We start from the raw sequence: 24,171 nt of genomic DNA on the forward strand, positions 1-24,171 counted from the left end.
GCACTGGTGTGTGGGGAGAGAGAGGGAACAATAGTGGCTCCTTCTCTTGGGTGTGAGTGAGCAGTAGCTCCCTGCCTGGGTCGCGGGAGCCCTGGCGGCAGTGGCGGTGCCTATGGCAGAGGGAGGCCAGGAGGCTCAGGTGTAAGCAGAATGTCTCCAGAGCTGGGCCACTTTGCAGACTTCTTCTGTCTCTCAGCCACAGGCATACCAGGCCAGCCCCATCAGGGGGCTTTTTCTATCCCTTGTCGACTATGACAGCCAGGCCCAGAGGGGGCCTCCCTTTGTTCATCACAGGCACCTAGAGAGAGGCCACAATGTGGGTCCTCCCCTCTGCTTGTGAGTCAGCAGTAGTGAGCTGCCGCCATGGCTGCCCAGCTTTCCGCAGTAGGCATTCTCCCCTGCAAATTTCTTCCTTCCTGTCCCTTCAGTCCGTCTCCCCACAGCCAGCAATGCATCTCACCCTGAACCAGTTCTCACGTTCCAGCTCCCAGACCCCTGTACAGCTGTGAACCCATGTCTCAGTCCGGGACATGCAGAGCTGTGGTACAGGCCCTCTGTGTGTTTCTCGCTCTTTCCCATTTGCCAAAGGTCAGCTGTCTCATCCTCTTTGGACAGTCCCAAATGCCTCCCTTCTGACCTAATCAAATTCCCCATTGGAGAGGGGGTTTCTCCCACCTGATAAGGGAGGTTTCCCTGAATTTGGCAATCTCTCCTGTTTCAGCTCCCCCCACCCCAGGGTGTAGGACCTCTCCCTTTCCTTTCTTCTCCTCCTCTTTCTCCTTTTTTCCCCGCTCTGTCCTACCCAGTTATGTTGGGATCTTTGCAGTCCTTTCTGGTGTCCAAGGTCTTCTTCTGGTGTTTAGCTGCTTTTCTGTGGGAATTATTTCATCTTTTTGATGTATTCCTGATGCATCTGTGGAGAGGGACGCATTCCATATCCTTCTACTTTGCTGCCATCTTTCTCCCCCCTTGTTTTGTATACTATTACTTTAGCTTTGTACTGACTCAAAGAGAAAGTAGCTATTTGCTATGTCTGAACTCCTTATAGGAAGAATTTTAAACCTGAGCATCAATTAAACAATATATTCAGGGAATGTACTTGATGGAAAAGAGAAGGCCAGTGCTAACACATCTGACCTCTCTCCTTTCTCTGTAGAGAGTTAAACTTTATAAATTGCTAAGGAATAGAGATAAAACTTGATGATTTTAACAGTACTCACTATTGTTTCCCTAGAGTAATTCAGTTAAAGTTGCCCTATGTTGAACATCAATGAAACAATTTCTCTTTCCTCTTAAGTTCATGCTGTATAGAGAGTTAAATGGGAAAAAATATATTCTAGATCATTTTTATAAGGCCAAAATTTTTTGGCCAATATTTGAACATTGCAAAGAGTTGTGTAAGTAAAGATTATTCATTTAGACAGTGTTCTCATTTCAACAATAGCTCATTTCTAGTATTTAATTACATGATGTTCCAAATGATATCATATCATTTCAGTAGAATAGGAAAACTCTCTCAATCACTGCTTTGAATATCTCATCTAATTAGAGGACAGAACTTTTATGTTATGAATATAATCTAGTGTTGTAGAATATAATTTCTATTTTATTATTTGGGTAAAGAAGATAGGAGAGTGATCAAGAAAAAAATGTTTGAATAAAATTTAAAATAAGTTCAAGTGCTCAAATGTGCTTTTTATGAATGTGAAATAGATTATATTAGAAAATAATTGTGTATTTTGTAAATTTACTAGTCTTTAAGGATTATATGAATAAAATGCAGGCACTCAAAACTTTTACCAGAGTCACAAAACTAGGGAAAATTAATATGACCGATTCCAATAATTCATTTAAAAGAATTTTAGACCTGGAAATAGACCCCACAAATACTGATTTTTATTTTTGATGAAGTTTCTATAGCAATGTAATAGAGAAAGAGTAGTCTTTTCAACAAATGGTGCTTAAGTAATTAAACATCTATAGACAAAAATAATAATCCTCGATCTGTACCTCATACCTTATCCAAAAAATAACTCAAAATGGATAACTCAAAACTGTTTAAACTTTTAGAATATAACATAGGAGAAAAAATAGAGCTTGGTCAGGTGTTCTTTAGACATGACACCAAAAGCATGATAAAAGAAAAAGTCAAAAATTGGACTTTATCAAAATTAAAACCATTAGCCCTGAGAAAGATGGTTAAGAAGATTTAAAAACAAACTGCAGACTGAGAAAAAAATTGGAAACTGCATATGTGATAAAGATTCATATCTAGCATATAAAAAGACCTCTTAAAATTCAACAGTAAACAAACAAAAAACCCAAACCATTGCAACTAGAAAGTGGGCAAAGAACATGAAGAAATATCTAATTGAAAAGGATGTAAGGATGGCAATAAATACATGAAAAAATGTTCAACATCACTAGCCATTAGGGAAATAAAAATTTAAAACAAAATGACATACCCATTGGAAGAGCTAAAATAATAAATAGTGATAATACCAAATGCTGATGAGGATGCAGAGAAAGTAAATCTCTAATGCATTGCTAGTGCCACTGTAAAATCCTGAGTTCATGTGATATTCCAAAACAAGAGATAGAACCCAAGATTATTATCTTCTCCTTGATTTACTACCATCTTAGCACAATATTTTAGTTAGAATATGCCCCAAGTCTAAATTTCTTATGAGTTAAACTATAAAAATGTTTATATTGTATTATGTAACATGTATTATACTATATATTATATATAAAATGAGTTGAGCCATCAGTGTTTCCACAAATTGTTTTAATGTTACAAAGACATACAATTTTACTTAACTAAAAGAGCTCATAATAATGAATAACTTTAAAATCAATAACTGCTAAAAGTGGTTAAGCTTATGAATACTTACAATGTTACCAATTATGTAGACAATGTATTCACTTAATTTTAATTTTTAGACTGTTACTTTAAGGTCTTAGATTAATATTTTATTGAGTTAATTTAATCTTTAGATACTTGGACAGTTTCTAAGAAGAAAAATATGCAAAACACTGGTCATTAGTCCTTGTCTATATCTACCCTTTTCTTTATTTTTATATATTATAGAATAGTTGTATAGTAAAAGCATATACAATTGCCTTTGAATGATCAACCCAAACACTTATTAATCTGATAGGTTTATGCTTATGCAATAATATTTATTGGCTTTCTTCTTTTATCTTTTTAATAATTTTGATTGGAGTATAGTTGCTTTACAATGTTGTGCTAGTTTCTACTGTACAGCAAAGTGAATCAGCTATACATATACATATATCCCCTCCTTTTTGGATTTCCCTCCCATTTAGTTCACCACAGAGCACTGAGTAGAGTTCCCTGAGCTATGCATCAGGTTCTTATTAGTTATCTATTTTATACATAGTGTCAACAGTGTATATATGTCAATCCCAGTCTCCCAATTCATCTCACCTCACCTTTTCCCCCTGTGGTGTCCATATGTTTGTCCTCTACATCTGTGTCTCTATTTCTGTTTTACAAATAAGATCATATATACCAGTTTTCTAGATTCTGCATATATGTGTTAATATATGATATTTGTTTTTCTCTTTCTGACTTACTTCACTCTGTATGACAGTCTCTAGGTCCATCCATGTTTCTACAAATGACCCAGTTTCATTCCTTTTTATGGCTGAGTAATATTCCATTGTATATATGTGCCACATCTTTTTTATCCATTCATCTGTTGATGGACATTTAGGTTGCTTCCATGTCCTGACTATTGTACATAGCACTGCAATGAACATTGGGGTGCATGTGTCTTTTTGAATTATGGTGTTCTCTGGGTATATGCCCAGTAGTGGGATTGCTGGGTCATATGGTAGTTCCATTTTTAGTTTTTTGAGGAACCTCCATGCTGTTTTCCGTAGTGGCTGTATCACTTTTCAGTCTCACCAGCAGTGCAGGAGGGTTCGCTTTTCTCCACAGCCTTTCCAGCATTTATTAATCCTAGATTTTTTGTTCATGGCCAATCTAACTGGTGTAAGGTGGTACCTCATTGTGGTTTTGATTTGCATTTCTCTAATGATTAGTGATATCGAGCATCTTTTCATGTGTTTATTGGCCATCTGTATGTCTTCTTTGGAGAAATGTCTGTTTAGGTCTTCTGCCTCTTTTTGGATGGGGTTGTTTTATTTTGTTTGTTTTTTGTTTTGTTTTGTTTTGTTTTGTTTGATATTGAGCTGCATGAGCTGCTTATAGATTTTGGACATTAACCTTTTGTCAGTTGCTTCATTGGCAAATATTTTCTCCCACTCAGAGGGTTGTCTTTTCATCATATTTATGGTTTCCTTTGCTGTGCAAAAACTTTTAAGTTTCATTAGGTCCCATTTGTTTATTTTTGTTTTTATTTCCTTTACTCTAGGAGGTGAGTGAAAAAAGATCTTGCTGTCATTTATGCCATAGAGTGTTCTGCCTGTTTTCCTCTAAGAGTTTTATAGTGTCAGGCCTTACATTTAGGTCTTTGATCCATTTTGAGTTTTTTTTTGGTATGGTGTTAGAGAGTATTCTAAATTCATTCATTTACAAGTGGCTGTCCAGTTTTCCCAGCACCACTTATTGAAGAGGCTGTCTTTTCTCCATTGTATATTCTTGCCTCCTTTTTTGAAGATAAGGTGACCATATGTGTGTGGGTTTATCTCTGGGCTTTGATCTATCCTGTTCCATTGATCTATAGTTCTGCTTTTGTGCCAGTATCATACTATCTTTTTTTTTTGTGTGTGGCGCACAGGCTTAGTTGCTCCGTGGCATGTGGGATCTTCCTGGAGCAGGGATCGAACCTATGCCCGCTGCATTAGCAGGTGGATTCTTAACCACTGCGCCACCTAGGAAGCCCCAATATCATACTGTCTTGATGACTGTAGCTTTGAAGTATAGTCTGAAGTCAGGGAGCCTGATTCCTCCGGTTCCATTTTTTCTTCTCAAGATTGCTTTGGCTATTCAGGGTCTTTTGTGTTTCTATATAAATTGTATAAATTTTGTCCTAGTTCTGTGAAAAGTGCCATTCGTAATTTGACAGGAATTGCATTGAATCTATAGATTGTTTGGGGTAGTATAGTTATTTTCAGAAAGTTGATTCTTCCGATCCAAGAACATGGTATATCTCTCCATCTGTTTTTGTTGTCCTTGATTTCTTTCAGCAGTGTCTTATAATTTTCTGCACACAGGTCGTTTGCCTCCTTAGGTAATTTTATGTCTAGGTATTTTATTTTTGTTGTAATGGTAAATGGGAGTGTTTCCTTAACTTCTCTTTCTGCTCTATCATTGTTATTGTATAGGAATGCAAGAGAGTTCTGTGCATTAATTTTGTATCCTGCAACTTTACCAAATTCTGTGATTAACTCTAGTAGTTTTCTGGTAACATCTTTAGGGTTTTCTATATATAATATCATGTCATCTGCAAACAGTGACATTTTTACTTCTTTTCCAATTTGGGTTCCTTTTATTTCTTTTTCTTCTCTGATTGCTATGGCTGAAACTTCCAAAACTATGTTGAATAATAGTGATAAGAGTGGGCACCCTTGTCTTGTTTCTGATTTTAGATGTTCCTTTATTCTTGCATTTGGGAAAATAAAATTTGGTTACTTTGGATAAAGGTAGTAATTAAAAATAAACAATATTTAGATAACACTTGGTTCAAGAGTTACAGTAAAATATCAATGTATTAGTCTGCCAGGGCTGCCATGACAAACTATTACATCCTGAATGATTTAAGTAACATAAATTTAGTTTCTCACAATTCTGGAGGCAAAAAGTTCAAAGTCAAGGTGTCAACAGGGTTGGTTTCTTCTGAGGCCTCTCTCCTTGGTTTGTAGATGACTGTCTTTTCCCTGTGTCCTCATGTGTTCTTTCCTCTGTGTTTGTGTTCAAATCTCCTTTTCTTATAAGGACACTAGTCATTTTTGACTGGGGCCCACTCTAATTATCTAATTTACTTAATTACTACTTTAAAGACCCTGTCTCTAAATATAATCACATTTTGAGGTACCAAGGATTAGGATCTCGATTCAAGAATTTTGGGGAGGCACAATTCAGCCCATAACATATATACATAATATATATTTACATATAGAAACATAATACGCATACATATACATCCAAGCATGCACACACACACACACACGATGATAAATATGCTTTGGTAAATACCCAATATCTCTTTGTATTAGATTGGTGAAAAAGTTCTTCTCTTGGTTTAATTTGGGCACTCTTATCTTCTGGTCTAGAAGAAAACTAAAAACTCTGATTATAGTCTTTTCTTAGTATTCACTCTGCTGCAGTACTCAAATGTACGATCTCCGGAGTCTTAAATGCTGTTATGCAACTACTATCCCCAAACAATCATAAACAAAAAAGAATAAGAAAATCTAAACTTTGTAGAGATTGAAATGACCACAAGCAGAACTTGTTATGTGATCACACTCCACAAAGAGTGATCCAGACTTGGATTGATCACATGCCTAGATGATATTGAGTTATTGTTCAGCACAGGTATAAGGATTACAAGGGAGGATGGAGAACTGTGGCTACATATGATAATATGACACAACTCTGTCCTCTAAGTTCTTTCCCAGGAAGGTAAGAGTGTAAACCAAAAAATAACTTTACTGTTTACTTCAGGAAATTGCTGTAAACCAATTTATCTCGGCAAATAGTTTGTTCCTCTGGGCAGGCAGCACTCCTGTCAGGAAAACAGAATGATCACTGGTGTAAAAACTCACAGGTTGTATAAGATTTTACTCATGAAAACCTTCTCTGTGCTATGTCCATCAACTCTAAATTATCACGTCATATTCTATGCTCAATATTAATTTCTTCTCTTGAACCTTGAAACTGGTCTCCCAAATTTTGTAAGTATCCTTCGTTGATCTCTCTCTTTTGACATGCAGCTAGGACTGTCAAAGTGGTATTCTCTCCTACAGCCAAAACTCTAAGGAACTTAACTTTGTCGGAAAAACAGATTTTTGATGTTCTTTTGGGGGATGTGACAGTTCATACATTCTACGCTTAAAATATGAATGTTAATGTTATTGGGAATAATCTACTTGATATATTTACATACGATTTTGAGTATGTATTCGTTTTTATTTCCTCAAAGTTAAACTTGTCTTCCAAATAAGTTAAGTAAAAACCCACAGAATCTATATTTTGATGATTTAACACTTATTCCATTAAATTATTTGAGTGATTAACCGAAAAATTCAATTCAGTGCTATAGTTTGATGAGGTAAGGAAGCAGTGTCAGTCACAGTGCCTTGACGTCTAACCATTTCTTCCTTTTTACTTCCTACCAAAGTTTGCCTCTCAACATAAAAAAACGAAAATATCAGATTCTGACTTTCCAGCCTCCCTTACAGTAAGGCTAGGCCATAGCACTGGCCAAAAAGATAAAAAAGTAGAAGTGTGTGCGTGTGTGTGTGTATGCGCATGCGTGCACGTGTGTGTGCACACGTGTGCGTGTATGAGCACGTGCACACGTGCGCATCTAATGTTCTCCTTGATTAAAAAGAATAGTGCTGGAAGGATAGAATAGAACCGTAAGTTAACTTTCTTCTTCAGATAGTGTTGTTTGAGCATGTGATACAAAGACATGCAACATCAATCTTGATAACCACGAAGCTGCAGCCTGAAAACAGAAGCCAGATCTTGATCTTGGTGACATTGAGACCTTGAACTGACCTTCAAAGTACCTACCTTTAGACTGGTTGTTTACAATAAACACTTATTTAATTATTTGAATAGGTTATTCTATAACTTACAGCCAATAGCATCTCTGATTCAAATAGTAGATCCATTATTTTTTTTTTTTTGAGTAACAGGTTTTTTGGTAAAAACAATATCTATTATTTTTGGTGAATAAAGGATCTGCTCATAGTACATTGCATTATAAAATAATAATTGTCCTATAATTTCAATATATGAAAATAATATTTTGATTGTTAGCCATGTGAATGGATCCAGTATTTAATTTCAGTGTTTTCTTTTTGATTTTGGGGTTTTTTGTTTGTTTGTTTTTTGGCATTTTGTTGATCATTTGCATAGGAAACTCAGAGGAAAGGAGACATATATGTCCATTTCAACCTCTTACAAGGAAATCTCACAGAATTTTATATTTAAAATTTTACATTTATTTTGGAGTTTATTTTTTTACGAGAACATAGTATTCAAATAAGTTAAAAGCAATGAAGCATTATCACATTATTTTCAGTCTTCTGTGAACATATTTCCTTTTCTTTCCCATTTTTCCTCCCTCATGTATTTGAGCAGATTTGGATTTGAGCAGATCTTTCACCTTCAGGAAAGGTAGAAAAATGGGTTTTTGCTTATGATTGTACTCTTCAAATAGAGAATGTTCTGACACATTTTTGAAAATGATAGCAGTGATAGCATTCAATCATAACTCGATGACTCCATTTAGGACAGGTTTAATGAGTAGGCTTATCTCTATTTGTTATTAGCAATATGATACACTGAGCTATACTGAATACTTTTCATTGCAATTTATGGAAAAAATATTTGGACAAAAATTTCACTAGGAACTTTGTAAATTCTGCAACTTATTTTTGCAATCATGTGAAATTTAAATGTGTATGTGGATATAAGTGGAACTAATTTGAAAACTTAATATAATGACAACTTATATTTTTGAACTTTTTCTTTAAACAGAGGGAAAGTTTTAACTGTATGTAATTCTTAAGGGTACTTTAAGCTTAATAAAGGGGTATTGCCTATGAAGAGTCTATATTTTGGGTTTTCTTAACAATTATCCAGTGTATTTTTAAACGAATTATCTTTTTATTTGGCCTGTAAATGCATAAAAAGTATATGACCTCTGTTCATTTTTTGTGTGACAATTTAGTTGGTTTAGAGACCTTCATTACTTTGCATATGCAGTTCTAGAAGGCAAGATTAGCAGATTACAGAAATCTTGGTGGGGAGAAAATACACAAACACACACACACACCCCTAGTTGTTGTGGGTGAATCTAGCAGGGAAATATTCTAAGAAAAATAAATTCTTAAATAGTCAAATATAGCACTCAAACAGTCGCCTCAAAAGAAATTAATGAGAGGGCTTCCCTGGTGGCACAGTGGTTAAGAATCCTCCTGCCAATGCAGGGAACAAGGGTTTGATCCCTGGTCTGGGAAGATCCCACATGCCTCAGAGCAACTAAGCCCATGTGCCACGACTACTGAGCCCATGCACCGCAACTACTGAAGCCCGCATGCCTAGAGCCTATGTTCCGCAACAAGAGAAGCCACTGCAATGAGAAGCCTGTGCACTGCAAGGAAGAGTAGCCCCTGCTCACCATAACTAGAGAAAGCCCGTGTGCAGCAATGAAGACTCAATGCAGCCAAAAATTAAATAAATAATAATAATAATAATAAAAATGTCAAACTCTAGTCAATTGAGAGATGAGCAAAAATAAAGTAAAAATTGTCATGTGAAAGGACTTATAGTAAGTACCGAATAGTTAGACTTAAATCAATAGTTTGTAAACATATTTATTATAAAAATGGTAACTGAGTTAATATTTTAATGTTAAATTGTATTTTTTGCTCCTGGTATTTACATTTCTGTGTCATACTTGTGTCATGTTTTCTAGAAAATATTGAGTACTTAGGCTTCTGAGGAGGAAAGAGCAAATCGTTATATTTCTTATTTTGAGATTTTGCATTTTAAGATGGGCTTTTGAAACTTCTGGCATAAGTGGTAGTTTGACTTCAGAGTATCCAGAGTCAAAATATGTACCTTTATAACAGAGTTGGGAAAAATGCATCATTATTAAGTATAAAATTTCCTGCTGTAGATGTAATAAAGAAAGGGAACAGATTGGAGAAGATAGCAAACATTAGAAGTTTGCATCCTCAACCAGACCAAGGCTGGGGTCTATGATAGCAGCTTTGAGATGGTGGGGATTTGAGGACAGAAGGGAGACATCCTCTCATTTCTCAGGTGGTGCCCAGAAGGTAAACAGTCTTCTGGAGTTTAGTTATATTGCTCTAGCATGTTGCCCCTAGGCAAATAAACATGGCAGCATGTGGTTTTGTTACAGAAAAGGTCTGATGCCAACAAAAAATGGATTTCGATGACTCCCAAAGGCAGCTTGTTCCTGACACAGTGAGGCTATATAAATCTGCTGCCCTCCTCAAATTCTACCCCTAGATGCCATCACAAGGAAAAGGAAAAGTGAAGTCCAGTTCTCTATTAACATATTTTAAAGTTGAAATTATTAGTAAACCTCAGAAGTTACTGAGTTTACTTGAAAATGTCTAGATTCAGTTTTTTGCAATTGCATGAAATAGGAGTTGGAAGTTTAATTTTAGCTATAAGGATATTTTCAAAATACATTTTTGTGTACATCATTTTGTTATGAGAAAACATATCAGCTAAAAATTAAAATTTCAAAAACTAATTATTTAGATTAAAATACATAAAATATAAAAATTTAACAATAAAATTCCAAGTAATATACATAAACAACCAAGAAGTGGCTATTAATTTCTTTATAATTCCTAGTGAATCAGGATGCTTTTTCATCTTGATGATTTGAGAATTATAAGTCTAAATATAAATTTAATACCTTAACATCCTTGTAAAAGTAAAAATAGTATGTATATTACATAAATTACAAAAGTGAGAACATCTGAGAAAATATTGTATACAGAATAAAATATATGTAGGGGAATAGCAAGAAAACACAACAAAAAAAAATAGCAAGTACAATAAAATACAGAAGAAAAAGAAGTGCATTAACATTGACAATACTTTTAAAAAGTTGAACTTCTTTATACAGCAAATAGGGTCTTGGAATGTGTTCCAAACCAAAATCCATCTATATGATGCTTGCAGAGCTACATTTAAGATGATACAGAAAGCTAAGTTGCAAAGAATGCATAAAGCAAATCCAAAATGAAAAATAAAGAAGAAACTTAAAAAAAAGCAGGTGTCAGTATATTCAGAGGAGACAAGGTAGAATTTAAAATAGAAAACACTAAGTTGAAAAAAGACAGCCATTCATATTTATTAACAGTACAGTCCACAAATCAGTTATATTTTTCATGAAACTATGAACCACTATGCAACACATAATAGAATATGAAAATGGATAAAGAGAAAGAGAAATAGTAGAGAAAGAGGCAGAAACTCTCTTCTACTAGGAAATGTCACTCAGTCTTTTATGGCTTGTGGAGGTAAAATTAAAACAAAAATAACATTAAATGTCCTATATGCCATGTACTGTTTTGAGTGCTTTGCATGCATTTATTTAATTCTCATAACACCTCTCTCAGGCCATATTATCCCAGTTTTTCATATAAGAAAACTAAGACAGAGATGGTTAAAATAACTTCCTTAAAGTCACACTGTTAATAGTCATGGAGCTTGAATTTGACCTAGGGAACTGAACTCCAGAATTCATACTCCTATCTACTACATTACAAAAATTATAGGTAATGTAGTCTCAAATATGATCTTCAGACATTTAAATGTACCTTTATAAGTATCAATAGATATATTTAAAGATCATTTCATAAGCAAATTTCAATAAATTAAATAAAAACAAGCTAGTGGTTACCACTGGGGAGAGGAAAGGGGGGAGGGGCAATATAGGGGTAGGTAGGGGAGTAGGAGGTACAAACTATTAGGTATAAAATAAGCTACAAGGATATATTGTACAGCACAAGGAATATAGCCAATATTTTGTAATTATAAATGGAGCATAACCTTTAAAATTGTGAATCACTATATTGTATACCTGTAACATATTAAAAAGAGAAAAGAGTTCCCAGCTGAGAGAGGGAGATACAGGTAAACCTGTTAGTAGGAAGAGCATGGAACAGAGGTACTCTGGCTCAGCCAGGTGTGATGAGCAAGGAGCAAGATGAAAGAAGAGGTCAGGGAAGAATTCCTGGGGAAGGCAATGTCAGATCAGAGTTCCTTCTTCAGAACTGCACATGTGGCTGGATCAAGTAAGAGGTTTGGGAAGATTAAGTGAAAGGGAGCACCTTCTGGGCCTCTAAAAACTGACAGTCTTAGGCAGGAGATTGTATTAATTTAGCTGGTCACAGAGACTATTAATCTTAGCTGTAGTTGAAAGTCACCTAACATTAACCTCTGGGTCTGCTGTTTTAGAGTTGCCCAGGGTCCTCTCCGCTGGAGGAAGTGGTTCATTTGTCCCATGACAATGAATTCTTTTGTGCCTGTCTTTCTAATTGGCATCCAGGCCTTCTGAGCTAGTTATAAAGTGGTTGTCCTGCCAAAACCACTGAAATTCATAGAATAAAAGCCAAATAAGAACTGTGAAATCTCTTAGGATGCCCTTGAATTCCCAAACAATATTTCCTCATAGAAATGTCAGTTTTAAGATGACTCAATTGTTCATAATTAATTGAAGCTGTGGTGATTCCATTATTAGGTTAAACAATCAGTCAACCCAGTATTTATTGACTGTATGATGCCAAGCTCTATTACAGGCATTGAGGGTCCCATTGTAAGCTAGGAGTCAAGGTCCTTTCACCCACAGCGTCTCTAGCCTGGTAAAGAATACGAACAAACAGGCAAACAAATTAATTCATGGTAATAAGTGCTTTCATAGGACAAGTTCAAAGTTCAAGAGCTCAAACCAGGTGTGTCAGGGAAGACTTCCCAGAAGAAATGATGTATAAGCTTCGACCTGAAGGAGTAGGATAATCAGATAAAATGCCACAGACACAAAGAGATGGAGGAAAGGAGTGGTGAAGAATATTCTTGTTGACTGAGCATGAGGCTGTGAGGGGCAAGGGGAAATATGACTTGTTTCAGAAGAGCTGAATGTTCCGTACCGATGAAATATAAAGTAGAAAAGAAGAATGTGAGCAATGAGGCTGCTGGGGTAGCAGATGCCCAGGCAGAAAAGGTCTAATTGACCATGTTACAAACTTTTTATCATTGAGCAGTGAGGACCCATTCAAGTATTGAAGCTGTGATTATGCTACAGAAGTAACTTAAGCAGATTGGTGTTTTTGAAAGCTCACTCAAGCTGCTTACTCTGTGGAACAGATTGGAGTGGAGCAAGAGGTCGGCAGGGAAACCAGTTGCAGATTTTTGAGCTCTGTGAAGCCTCCTAGATTCGGGGATTGTCCTTTCCTTTGGTATCCAAATCTCAATGAAATAAAATGAAACGAATCCCATCCCACATAACCAAGAATGTTACATTTTCCTCATAGGAGTCCATACTTCTAGCTCAGAATTCCTGCTGCTGAGTCAGTTCTTAATCCTTTCCCCTACATCTCCTGTAGCTGATTGTCTCTCTCTACTGTGCTTTGTCCCAAACATTTTTTTGTGTGTGGGGGGAGGGAATAACAGAAATTGCCACTTTTTTTTCTTATTAAATATTTGCTTATTTATTTTTTGGCTGTGTTGGGTCTGTTGCTGTGTGAGGATTTTCTCTAGTTGTGGCGAGTGGGAGCTACTCTTTGTTGAGGTGCGCTGGCTTCTCATTGCTGTGGCTTCTCTTGTGGAGCATGGGCTCTAGGCACTTGGGCTTCAGTCGTCGTGGCGCATGGACTTTGTTGCTCTGTGGCATGTGGGCTCTTCCCCGGCCAGGGATCGAATCCATGTCCCCTGCATTGGCAAGCAGATTCTTAACCACTGCACCACCAGTGAAGTCTAGAAATTGCCATTTTCTGACAAAGGTGAAACAGTTAATAAGTTAAGTAAATTCAATATAATGTGATAAATATTCCCATTGTGGCATGTACAGTTCACATAAGTTGTCACTCTACTGCACAGTTCACAGTTCAGAGGAAATGAAATCTAAGCTGTGTCCAGCCCATGGAGCAGGATTTAGACAAAGGAGAAGGTACAGGGCAGAGGGAGGGTGAGTGGGGCAGAGGGAGGGTGAGTGCAGGACAGAGGGTGGGAGGGCTCAGGAAAAGCCGCACAGACACAAAAAGACAGGTTTTGGGAAACTGCATGTAATTTACTATTGTTGGGACATTGGTGCAAGATGTGAAATTTGAAGAGATAAGTTGGAAAAGATGATCAAATTCAATCTTTTCTTTAATGGGTTTAATTCTGAAGGACATATCAAAATTTAAGTATTATTTCCATCAAAATACTATATCAAGTTTAAAAAGTAAAATTCATATTATAAGGATTATAAAAGTAGTATGCCCCTGTCTAATTCCATCTAGAGACTTCCACTTTATGGTGTTTTTTGACATTTACTTCTATATTCTAAATAGCATGAGTATACCAATGCTTTTTTCTTTCTTTTTAAAATTGATGGATTTAATTTTTTGGTCATGTTTCAAAAGTACTTCCCCAAGTTTGAGTTGCATATTCTCCCACCTTGTCTTCCAAAAATAAAGACATAAAAAATTTAAATCATTTGCCTAAAGTCATAACAAATCTTTTAAGTAAAGCCAGGTAATTTTCCACACAAAGCAACAAATAGGACGTAATATGATAAGAACTAGGAGAACTATATCATTGTTGACTTTTTTTGTTTTTTTGTGTGTGTTTGTTTTTCTGTAGAACAATAGTGCCATTTTTATTTCATGATGAATTCTATATAAACTTGCAAGTACGATGTGATGCATCTAATAATGAATTCCTTCTTGAAGGAACAAAATACCAAAATATTTTGCACTAGAATTTATTTGAAATTAATTTTGCTTTTGTGGGTTTATACAGTGTTGGGTCTCTGGGATTAGTTTTCAGATTGGGTTTCAGGAGGGTTTGAAGCATGTGCTTACATGACTCCCAATAATTGTTATAATTTTATTTATGATTTAAAAAAAGTTTTAGACATTGATATCCTCTAAGAAAATAAATCTTTGTCTTTCATCCTCCCTTCCTCATATATACAAATGTACTTCCTTCTATTGTTCCAATATACTTATACGACAATTCTTCGTTAAATAGTCATTTAAAAAATTGTGGATTTTTTTTACAGCAAGACATATCATGTACTATGATTATTTTCCCTTTATTTTACTTTTCAGTTTAAATGTAGTCAATAATATATTTTCATTTGCTTAGCTTTCTGTCCACCCTATCAATAATTTATCTCTAAGTTCTCTGATAGAATTGAAAATAACTCCAGGATTTGTTAAAACACATTAGATATTCTACCCGTTTAACTTTCTTCTAGCAGACAGGGCTCTCAGAACACTTTGTCCTCCCGCTCTAGTTTCAATTGCTTGCTCTTTATCTTGTTTCTCACACTATCATCCTGAAAATCTTTCTTTGACCAGCATCTATTGCTTTTTAAATTCTTGTTTCCTCTTTACTGATATATTCCCTCCGTTTGGTAGACTATGCTCACTGTTAGCTTTCTGATGAAAATTTCTGAGTTATGCATTGGTTAGCTTCTGTTTGACTTTATCTCTTTGAGGTTTAGGTTTCAGGTTTCTCTGAGTTACTAAATCATCTTTAGGGTTTAGTTTGTAGCTTTTTCTGAGCTTTTAAATCATGTACTGTTAGTCCAGTTACTTTCTTGATTTCTTGTCTGTGGTTGTTGCCTTTTCCATTCACTTTGTCATGCTGGCTTAATTCCTGTTTTATCCTTTTACTGTCAATTTAAAGGGATTGGTAAGCAGTCTCCAAAATGGCCTCTGGTAGTCACTGCCTACTAGCATTCATGCTCTTGTGTCACCTCCTCCCCTTAAATATGGGCTTGACCTAGTGACACACTTACAGAGAATGGTATATGACCATCTAATGGAATTTCACCTCTGAGATTAGGTTACAGAGACCTTGACCTTGGTCTTACTTTGTCGCTCTTGCTCTCACTCTCTTGTTCTCTCACTGGCTCTGAGGGAAGTAAGTTTCCATATTGTGAGCTGCCCTATACAGAACCACTTGGCAATGAGCAAAGGGAGGCCTCTGGTCAATACTCATCAAGGAATGTGAGCCCTCAGTGCAATAGGCTGGGAGGATCTGAATTCTGCCGCATGAATGAGCTTGGAAGCAGATTCTCCCCCATTCAAATCTTCAGATAAGAAGACTTGACCCCTTGATATCTTGCTTGTTGGCTTGTGAGAAACCTTGAGGCAGAGATACTCACATGCACTGGACTCAATTTATCCTAATTCCCAAGGTGATAGTATTAGGAGTTGGGTGCCTTTGGGAGGTGATTAGATCTTGAAGACAGAGCCCTCATGAATGGTATTAATGCTCTTATATTTATTTATTTTTTTATATAAATTCATTTCTTTATTTTATTGGCTGTGTTGGGTCTTTTTTTGCTGTGTGCGGACTTTCTTTTTAGTTGCAGTGAGTAGGGGCTACTCTTCGTTGTGGTGCACGGGCTCCTCATTGCCGTGGCTTCTCTTGTTGCAGAGCACGGGCTCTAGATGCGTGGGCTTCAGTAGTTGCAGGACATGGGCTCAATAGTTGTGGCTCATAGGCTCTAAAGTGCAGGCTCAATAGTTGCGGTGCATGGACTTAGTTGCTCCACAGCATGTGGGATCTTCCTGGAGCAGGGATCGAACCCGTGTCCCCTGCATTGGCAGGCTGATTCTCAACCACTGCACCACTTAGGAAGCCCAATGCTCTTATAAAAGAGACCCAGGAGAGAGCTCTTGTCCCTTCCACCATGTGAGGATACAGTGAAAAGATGTCTGTGAATCAGGAAGCAGGCCTTCACCAGACACTAAATCTGCTGGTGTCTTGAGCTTGGACCTCTGGACCTCCAGAACTATAAGAAATAAATTTCTATAGTTTATAAGCTGACTAGTTTATGGTAGTTTCATATAGCAACCTGAGCAAAGACACTGACCCACAGAAACTGTGAGATAATAAATGTTTATTGTTTTAAGCTGCTAAATTGGGATTATTTTATAACCATAGATAACAAATATAAAGAGATTTTAAGAAGGAATAGAAATTATCACATGTATTTGGTTTGTCAGGTCTGAACAAAAACCTGAAGACTTCTCATTAGAAGTCATGATATAATTTTTTTAAAGAAAATAAAAAGGTAATTATTTTAGAGAGTTCCTATATGGTGACCTTGTGGGGAAAATACTGGAGGGAGCCAGAGTGCAAGAAAGGAGATATTGCAATGATCAGATGAGAAGTGGTGAGGACCTGGATTGTCAGTGTCAGAGGATATGGAGGAGAGAAGGCAAATTTGAGAGCTATTAGTCATCGATACAATGTGATTGCTGAGTGGATACTGTGATTAAATAATAAGCAGATTTCTCCTGGATTCCCGTCTTGAGGGAATGAAGTGGATCATGGTTCTGTCAATTAGGGTAGAGATTAGAGAAGAAGGAGTGAACATGGAGAGGATGAAAATAAGTTTAGTTTTGGACATTGTGAATTTGAGATGTCCTGGTTCATCTGCATGAAAATAATGGAAATGAAGATAATTAGAAGCAGCATGCATTGAGTGCTTAATTATCAATAGGCCATCTTTGATGCAGCCGACATGAATTATTTTGTTTTATTCCTGTGACAACATTATCTAATAGTTGCTATCATTATTTCCATTTAACAATGAATAATTTGAGGATTAGAGAGGTCAAATAACTTTCCCAAAGGCCATAGAGTGATTTTGAGGTAATAATTTAAACTTAAGCAGTCTGTTTCCAAAGCTCAAACATCCTATCTCCCCTCCACACTGTTCGTAGAGGCCCAGCTCTCAAAAGGAAATAATTGGGCATTGTCTTGAGAAATTCTGAGTTCCTTTTGGTTGCCCTAAACATTTTTGTAACCAGACAATTCTGGTTCTAATTACATGACTGGGCCCACAGCCTGGAGTATAATTATAGACATTTAAAATTTCTGGTGAATTATTATGTTTTGTGACTCAATTATATGTAAGATATGTTGTTGATAGATATGGAAAAAGACAGGCCTGGTTTTTAGTGTTAAATTTAATCATTATCGTACAAACCTCCTGGGTTATGTATCTCACATTCATTTAAGTAGATTATGATAGTGACTGTTTAAATCCAGGATCTTCAATAATAAGAGGCTGCACAGGATAAAAGTCACTTTATCTTAATTATGCTATTGAGAAATTATGGACCACATAATGTTATGTAAATATCATTGAATTTGGTTTATTTTGACTTTGCTTTACTTAAAAAAAAATTCTGCAAATGGCCGCTTGGATGGAACAAAAAGTTCATCGTATTTTTTGAAATAATCATCAGTTTGACAGAACATGTAAATTGCAAAGCTATATATAAAAGAAAAGTGAGAGATGTGCTCTGGGTATTCTCTTAGGACTGCTGGAAGATGATTTTTATTATTGAAGCGTGTGAGTGAATTTTTGTGATGATTGCGGATGCCTAAGGAGAGTGTAGGAAGATATCTAGATAAAAAAGCTATAGAGATATGGAATGGTCTAGGCCAAGGGCATTAAGGGAAGACTTGCACACAGGCATTAATTCAAAGAATATCAATTGATTAAGTGACCTCTTCTCTATACTGTTTGCAATCTGTCTTCTATTATTTTTATATCCATATCCTGAACTCATCTCATGTTATCACCTTATGAAGTTTGAGTGCCTCTTTTAATCCAGCTTATTATCATAAAAATGTTAAAATATACAGCAAAAATAATACAATAAACCCTTGATACTCTTCATCTACGTTCAGCAATTGTTAATGTTTGCCATATTGGCATGTATACATGTGTGTGTGTGTGTGTGTTTTCTAATTCACCCTGGAGTATTTCAGCATGCGTGTTTAGGAATAAGGGATGCTTTAGGGATTTTCAGTGTCTATAAGAAGAGAGTTTGATGTAATGATTAAGAGCAACAACATTAGAGGACTAAGTTTGGATCCTGACCCTACTACTTACTATCTATATAAAATTGCTTTACCTCTTATAACCTCAGTTTTGTTTTTTATAAAATGGGGATGAAATGCTTTTCAACCCGACAGGATGCTATAAGATCAAATGAGAGAGTATAAGAAAAATGCTTCAGCCTAATGCCGCGTACAAAGTGAGTGCTCAGGAAAAAGTGAAATTTCTATTAGGTACTTGTCATCTCTTTCCATCCTTGCCTCACCGCTCCCGCTTTTTACTGTTCAGGCATTGCATACACACAGCCAACATGAAATCAAATTAAGACTGAAAATGGAAATCTGAAGAAAATTTGGAGAAGGTATAATTCTGTTGGTTAACGTATTTTTACTTAATTCCATTTAAAATTACTCTGAAAAGGAAAAAAAGAGTTGAACAGAAAGGCTTGCTTGCCTATGTTGTCCTTTCCTGAGAATTAATGGATCTGAGTTTCCTTCTGCTCAGGTTAATTTTGCGTTATTTAGGAAAGCTTTCAAAAATAGGTAGGGCTTGAGAACTTCTAAACAGCCCACATTCAAGTGAGTTTATAGCCAGTGATCAGTGTTTGTCATTAGAAATAAACCTTTTGTTATTTGGCTATTTTCACAGAGAACTTCATAAGAGTAATTAGGAGGCAGCTGCCGCCATTTGGCAGCTCTTAGAGAAACAAGGGGAGGATTGTGGAGGGATTACTAGTAGTACTATATTTAGGAGAAAGAGCACCTATCTTGGGATTGAGTCAGTAATACTGGTTTTGCTGTAGCCCAGAGTGGAGAGGTTCCTGCTTCTCTGTGAAGAGACCAACTGAGCTGCGAAGAGCAGAGAAAGGGAGAAAAAAGAGATTGAACATTTATAGAATACTTCTTTTAGTCAGATACTGGCCTAATGTTGTGTGTATATGTTTCTAATTTTAATTGAATCCCCACAATGGCCCTAAGTAGTGTTGATTGCCATCTTTCATATGTACAAATGAGGACTCTGAAGATTTAAGGCATTGAGTCTTTTGCTTAATGTCACACAGCTAGTAAATAATGCAATTGTAATTCAGACTCAAGCTTCTGCTTCTAAAGTTGATATTCCTTCCATTATAACAGTGGATCTCCAAGTGTGGACTTCAGCCCAGCAGCACTGATATCACTTGTAATAAATACAGATTTTCAGACCCCAACCTAGATCTACTGACTCATAATCTCTGGGCATGGGGCCTGGCAATCTGTGTATTACAAATTCTCCAGGTGATTTTGAGGCACACTAAAAAGTGAGACCCCTTGCACTATATATTATCTCTCTATCCCATTGTACTATATTAGCATCTGAAATTTTGAGAAGGAAATAAGTATTAAGGGTATGCAGTTCCAACTTGGCACTTACTGTTATGCTGACACGTCCCTGAAGGCATTGTAATCACAGGCTAGGTCAGGAAGAAAACTAGGGGACCTCCCTGGATAATATCTATGAAGCCTCTAGAGAACTGGGATGGGGAGAATCCATTGAATTAGGACTTCCAGCAGAGGAGCACATTGATGGAGGGGAAAGATGGTTCGTGCCATTGGGGCGATCATAAGGTGGTACAGTGTGAAGACCACTCAGCAGAGGATATTTTCGCTGACCCCCTGGGAATTATTGATTCTAATGATTATTAACAAAAGATTGTTCACAGACTATTTTGGAAAACATTTGACATATGGGGCTCTGTGGTAGCTGTGATTTGCCTGATGCAAAATACAAAGTATTTTTTCCTTTTATTTTGTCAACTTTTAATAGAATTTACTTTGAATCCACTGTGGCCAGCTTCTTGCAAGATGGGCTACAGATGGTAGCTTACTACACTATAAATACTTTTTTTTTTTTAAGCTCTTTACTGGAATATAATTGCTTTACACTCTCGTACCAGTTTTTGAGGTACACCAAAGTGAATCAGCTGTATTTATACATATATCCTTATATCCCCTCCCTCCCACAACTCCCTCCCTTTTGACAAATGCATATTGAAGGTCTACACTAGACTAGGTGGTGGGTAAACAGTATAAATTTCCTAGTTGGGGATCTAAGCCAAAAGAAGAAGACACATATATATAAAAAATTTACGTTTTTTTGTGGCCCTAGAATTTTAGACAAAAGCAAGAGGGTAAAATTTTGTTTTCTGATTATGCAGGCTTACTCTAAACTATAAGCTAAAGGGTTAGACATGAAGTTGTCATTTATCACACATCAATTAAAAATAAAGATGGTAAGCAGATGTGACATTATAACTAGAGGAAACAGAAGCAAAACAGACAATTTTACTTAAACAAATGAACAGATGCATGTAAGAAAACAAAACCAGCAAAACAAACAAACATTTGAAATCAAAATTTTTAAATTAAAAAATCAAGTAAAAAGAAACTATGTTCCTAAACTGAGATATCTGGTGTGGTGAAGTGTTTTCCATTAATCTTCCTTGGCAAATATCATTTTTTAGGCATCTGTGATCAGCATAAAGACTACTAGCATCCAGCTCTGAGTTTCTCCTACATTTAGAGCTCATTCATGCCTGGATGTGGGAGGAATATTGCCACTCATCCAAGGTTTTTGGACATTTACTATTCAAGATGGTGAGTGAATGTAGCAGAGCATGGAATGTGGCCACTGTGGTCATGCTTGTGTTTCCCACACTCCCGGAGTCTTTGGACTGCCAGAATAAATTTGGTGCTACCAAGGTGGGTTCTTCCAGTACTAGGGTTTAGCCTTGTTTGGACCAATTTTCCAAATATCTGGTTGATTGAGAATTTCCTTCTTATCACTAGTGTACTATATAAGGAAAATACAGAAATACATTTGAAACAACTAAACAAGATTAAAAAGAAAAGATGTAGACAAGCTTTCTTCTAGGTTTCCCATAGGTAGAATTGTATAACTGCAGAGGTGAACAAGCTCCCCTTTCACCTCTTTTTACCATCTTTGGGCAATCCGTGTATTAACAAGTCTTCTAGGTAATTTCAATACACATTTAAGTGTGAGAATCATGTGGATGGACTTACCTTATTCAAATATCTACTCTTTCTTCTATAATAGCATCTCTGAAATAATGAATTTTCAAATCTAGATTAGTCCTCTAGCAAAACATTATATTTGTGGAGAAATGTATAGTACACTATACATGAATACTATAAGGCTGTGCAATAGAGCAAAGAAAATATTAGGTTTGTAGACAGAAGATCCAATTTTGAATCCTGGCTGGGTCATCAACTATTTCTGCTACATTGGGAAAGTCATTTAATATTTCTTACACTCAGTTTTCATGGTTGTAAAGTGGGATAATAATTGCTTCTAACTCATTGATTGATTGTGATACTAATGAAAAAACCAATTATTCAGCTGACATTTCTTGATCACCTACTGTGTCTGGAATGGCACTAGTAGATAGAGTAAACAAGACATAGTCATTTCCCTTAAGAAATAATAGACAATACCAATAATGTATTAGTACTTCTGGGGGGTAAGCTGAGAACATAACCCATTCTGTGTATATACGGTGGGCAAGAATCAGGAAGACTTCTTAGAGGAATGTTCTGTTCAGAGAAAGATGCAAGTAAAGTAGGAAGAAAAATTCTATAATGGAAGTGAGTGGTGGGTTAGGCATTCTGGGTAGAGGGAATAACATGGAAAAATTTGGAGGTAACAGAGCATTGAGCATTAATGGGATTGCAAGTAGTTGATGTGCGAATTGAGGCAAAGTTAAGAGATGAACATAAACATGAAAACAGCAGCCAAACTGCTTAGGGCTTTACACACCATAACATGGAATGTGAAGCCAGCAGTGAGGAATTTAAAAAAGACATTGGCACAATGAAATGGATATTTTGTGAAGAGCAATTGGCTATATTACATAAGATGGGGAAGGAGTCTATCTAGGTGGTCATCTGGGCAAGAGGTAATGATGACGTAAAGTAAGACAATGACCATGGATAATGCAGGAAGCAGAGATGTGAGATGATAAGGATGTATCCTGAATGGCATTTGGAAATTAACAGGATATGACTGAGAAAATGTATTAATGCCAGTTTCCCAGACCTTGCCAATTTATAGTTACAAAATTATTTTTAATGCCCAGATTAGCATGTGTTGAGCTCTCACTGGCCTAATTGTTAGGAATCCATCCTCCTCAAAACAACTTTCACCCCAGAGGTGATTTCCAGGGTGCTGCCTCTTATGTGCTCAAGGACAAGTCTTCTGCTCTGTCCCTCAGTCATGCCACCCTATGACTGCCTGTTTTGCAGGTCATCCTATAGTCTGTCTTTGGACACACAAATTTTCTACTGGGGTGGTTGTTGCTTTCCGCATCCTTGCTGTGAGAGCCATCTGATCTATGGTTCAGACCTCTGCTACTGTAGCAGACGCATGGCTCAGCATCAGATTTGGGGATGCTAATTCTACAAAGTGCAGCTGATACCAGTCCATAACTTTAAGGATATTTTCCCCAAGGTCTAGGGAAACAGGTTCTAGGGGAATACAACACAGAAATTGATTTTCAACAATACGTGGGTTCCAAGTCATTTTGGAATTCCTTATCCTGCCTCATTGCCCACCATCCCTTATGTGGTCAGGAGTACTGAACTCCTGCATTGAAATTTACCACGATCTCCACACCTTGAATTCAAACCAAATCTCCCTTCAACTCCAAAAAGAAAAATAAGTTTTTTTCTCACACCCAACTAAGGCTTGCACTCTTGACTTGTGACTTATTTCTGGAGCCTGAATGATAGCAAGTATGTCCATTTTTCTTCAGAAGAAACCTCATCTCCATTCACAGTTTTATGTTCTGTTCCCAAGGCCTCAACAAAAAAAAATTATAATAGTAAGACATCAGTATAGTTCTCAGAGTCTAAGTTATTTGGTTTTAAACATGAATGGTCTTATCCTGTGTGCTAAGACGACATAGTTTCCTTTTTGTCTCATTTCACCAGTGATTTAATAACCTTGGGGTTAAAACTCATTCATGGTAACCTTATTACTTATATATAAGTGCCTTTTATTAACTGTGATACACTAAACAAATATAAATGCTATTATTTTTATGCAAAAAACAGTCTAAATTATATAATACAATTTAGTGAATTCTAAGGAAACTCTTTGCTCCTTATCCAGAGTATGAGGATATAAAGCCCTATACTTTATTGAGTTTGACTTTATAAGACACCAGGAATAACAATATCTGAAACACAATCTGTTTATGACAGCTTGCCTCACTAAGTCACCAAAATCCTAAGCAGACATGATTTTCACTGGAATTTATCTGATAATAAATTTTCAGTAAGGTGAAATGAAAAGGAAATTATAATACCTTTGTCAGACTGATTCTTAT

This window comes from Hippopotamus amphibius, chromosome 3 (genome assembly GCF_030028045.1).
Source record: "Hippopotamus amphibius kiboko isolate mHipAmp2 chromosome 3, mHipAmp2.hap2, whole genome shotgun sequence".
NCBI classification, from domain to species: domain Eukaryota; kingdom Metazoa; phylum Chordata; class Mammalia; order Artiodactyla; family Hippopotamidae; genus Hippopotamus; species Hippopotamus amphibius.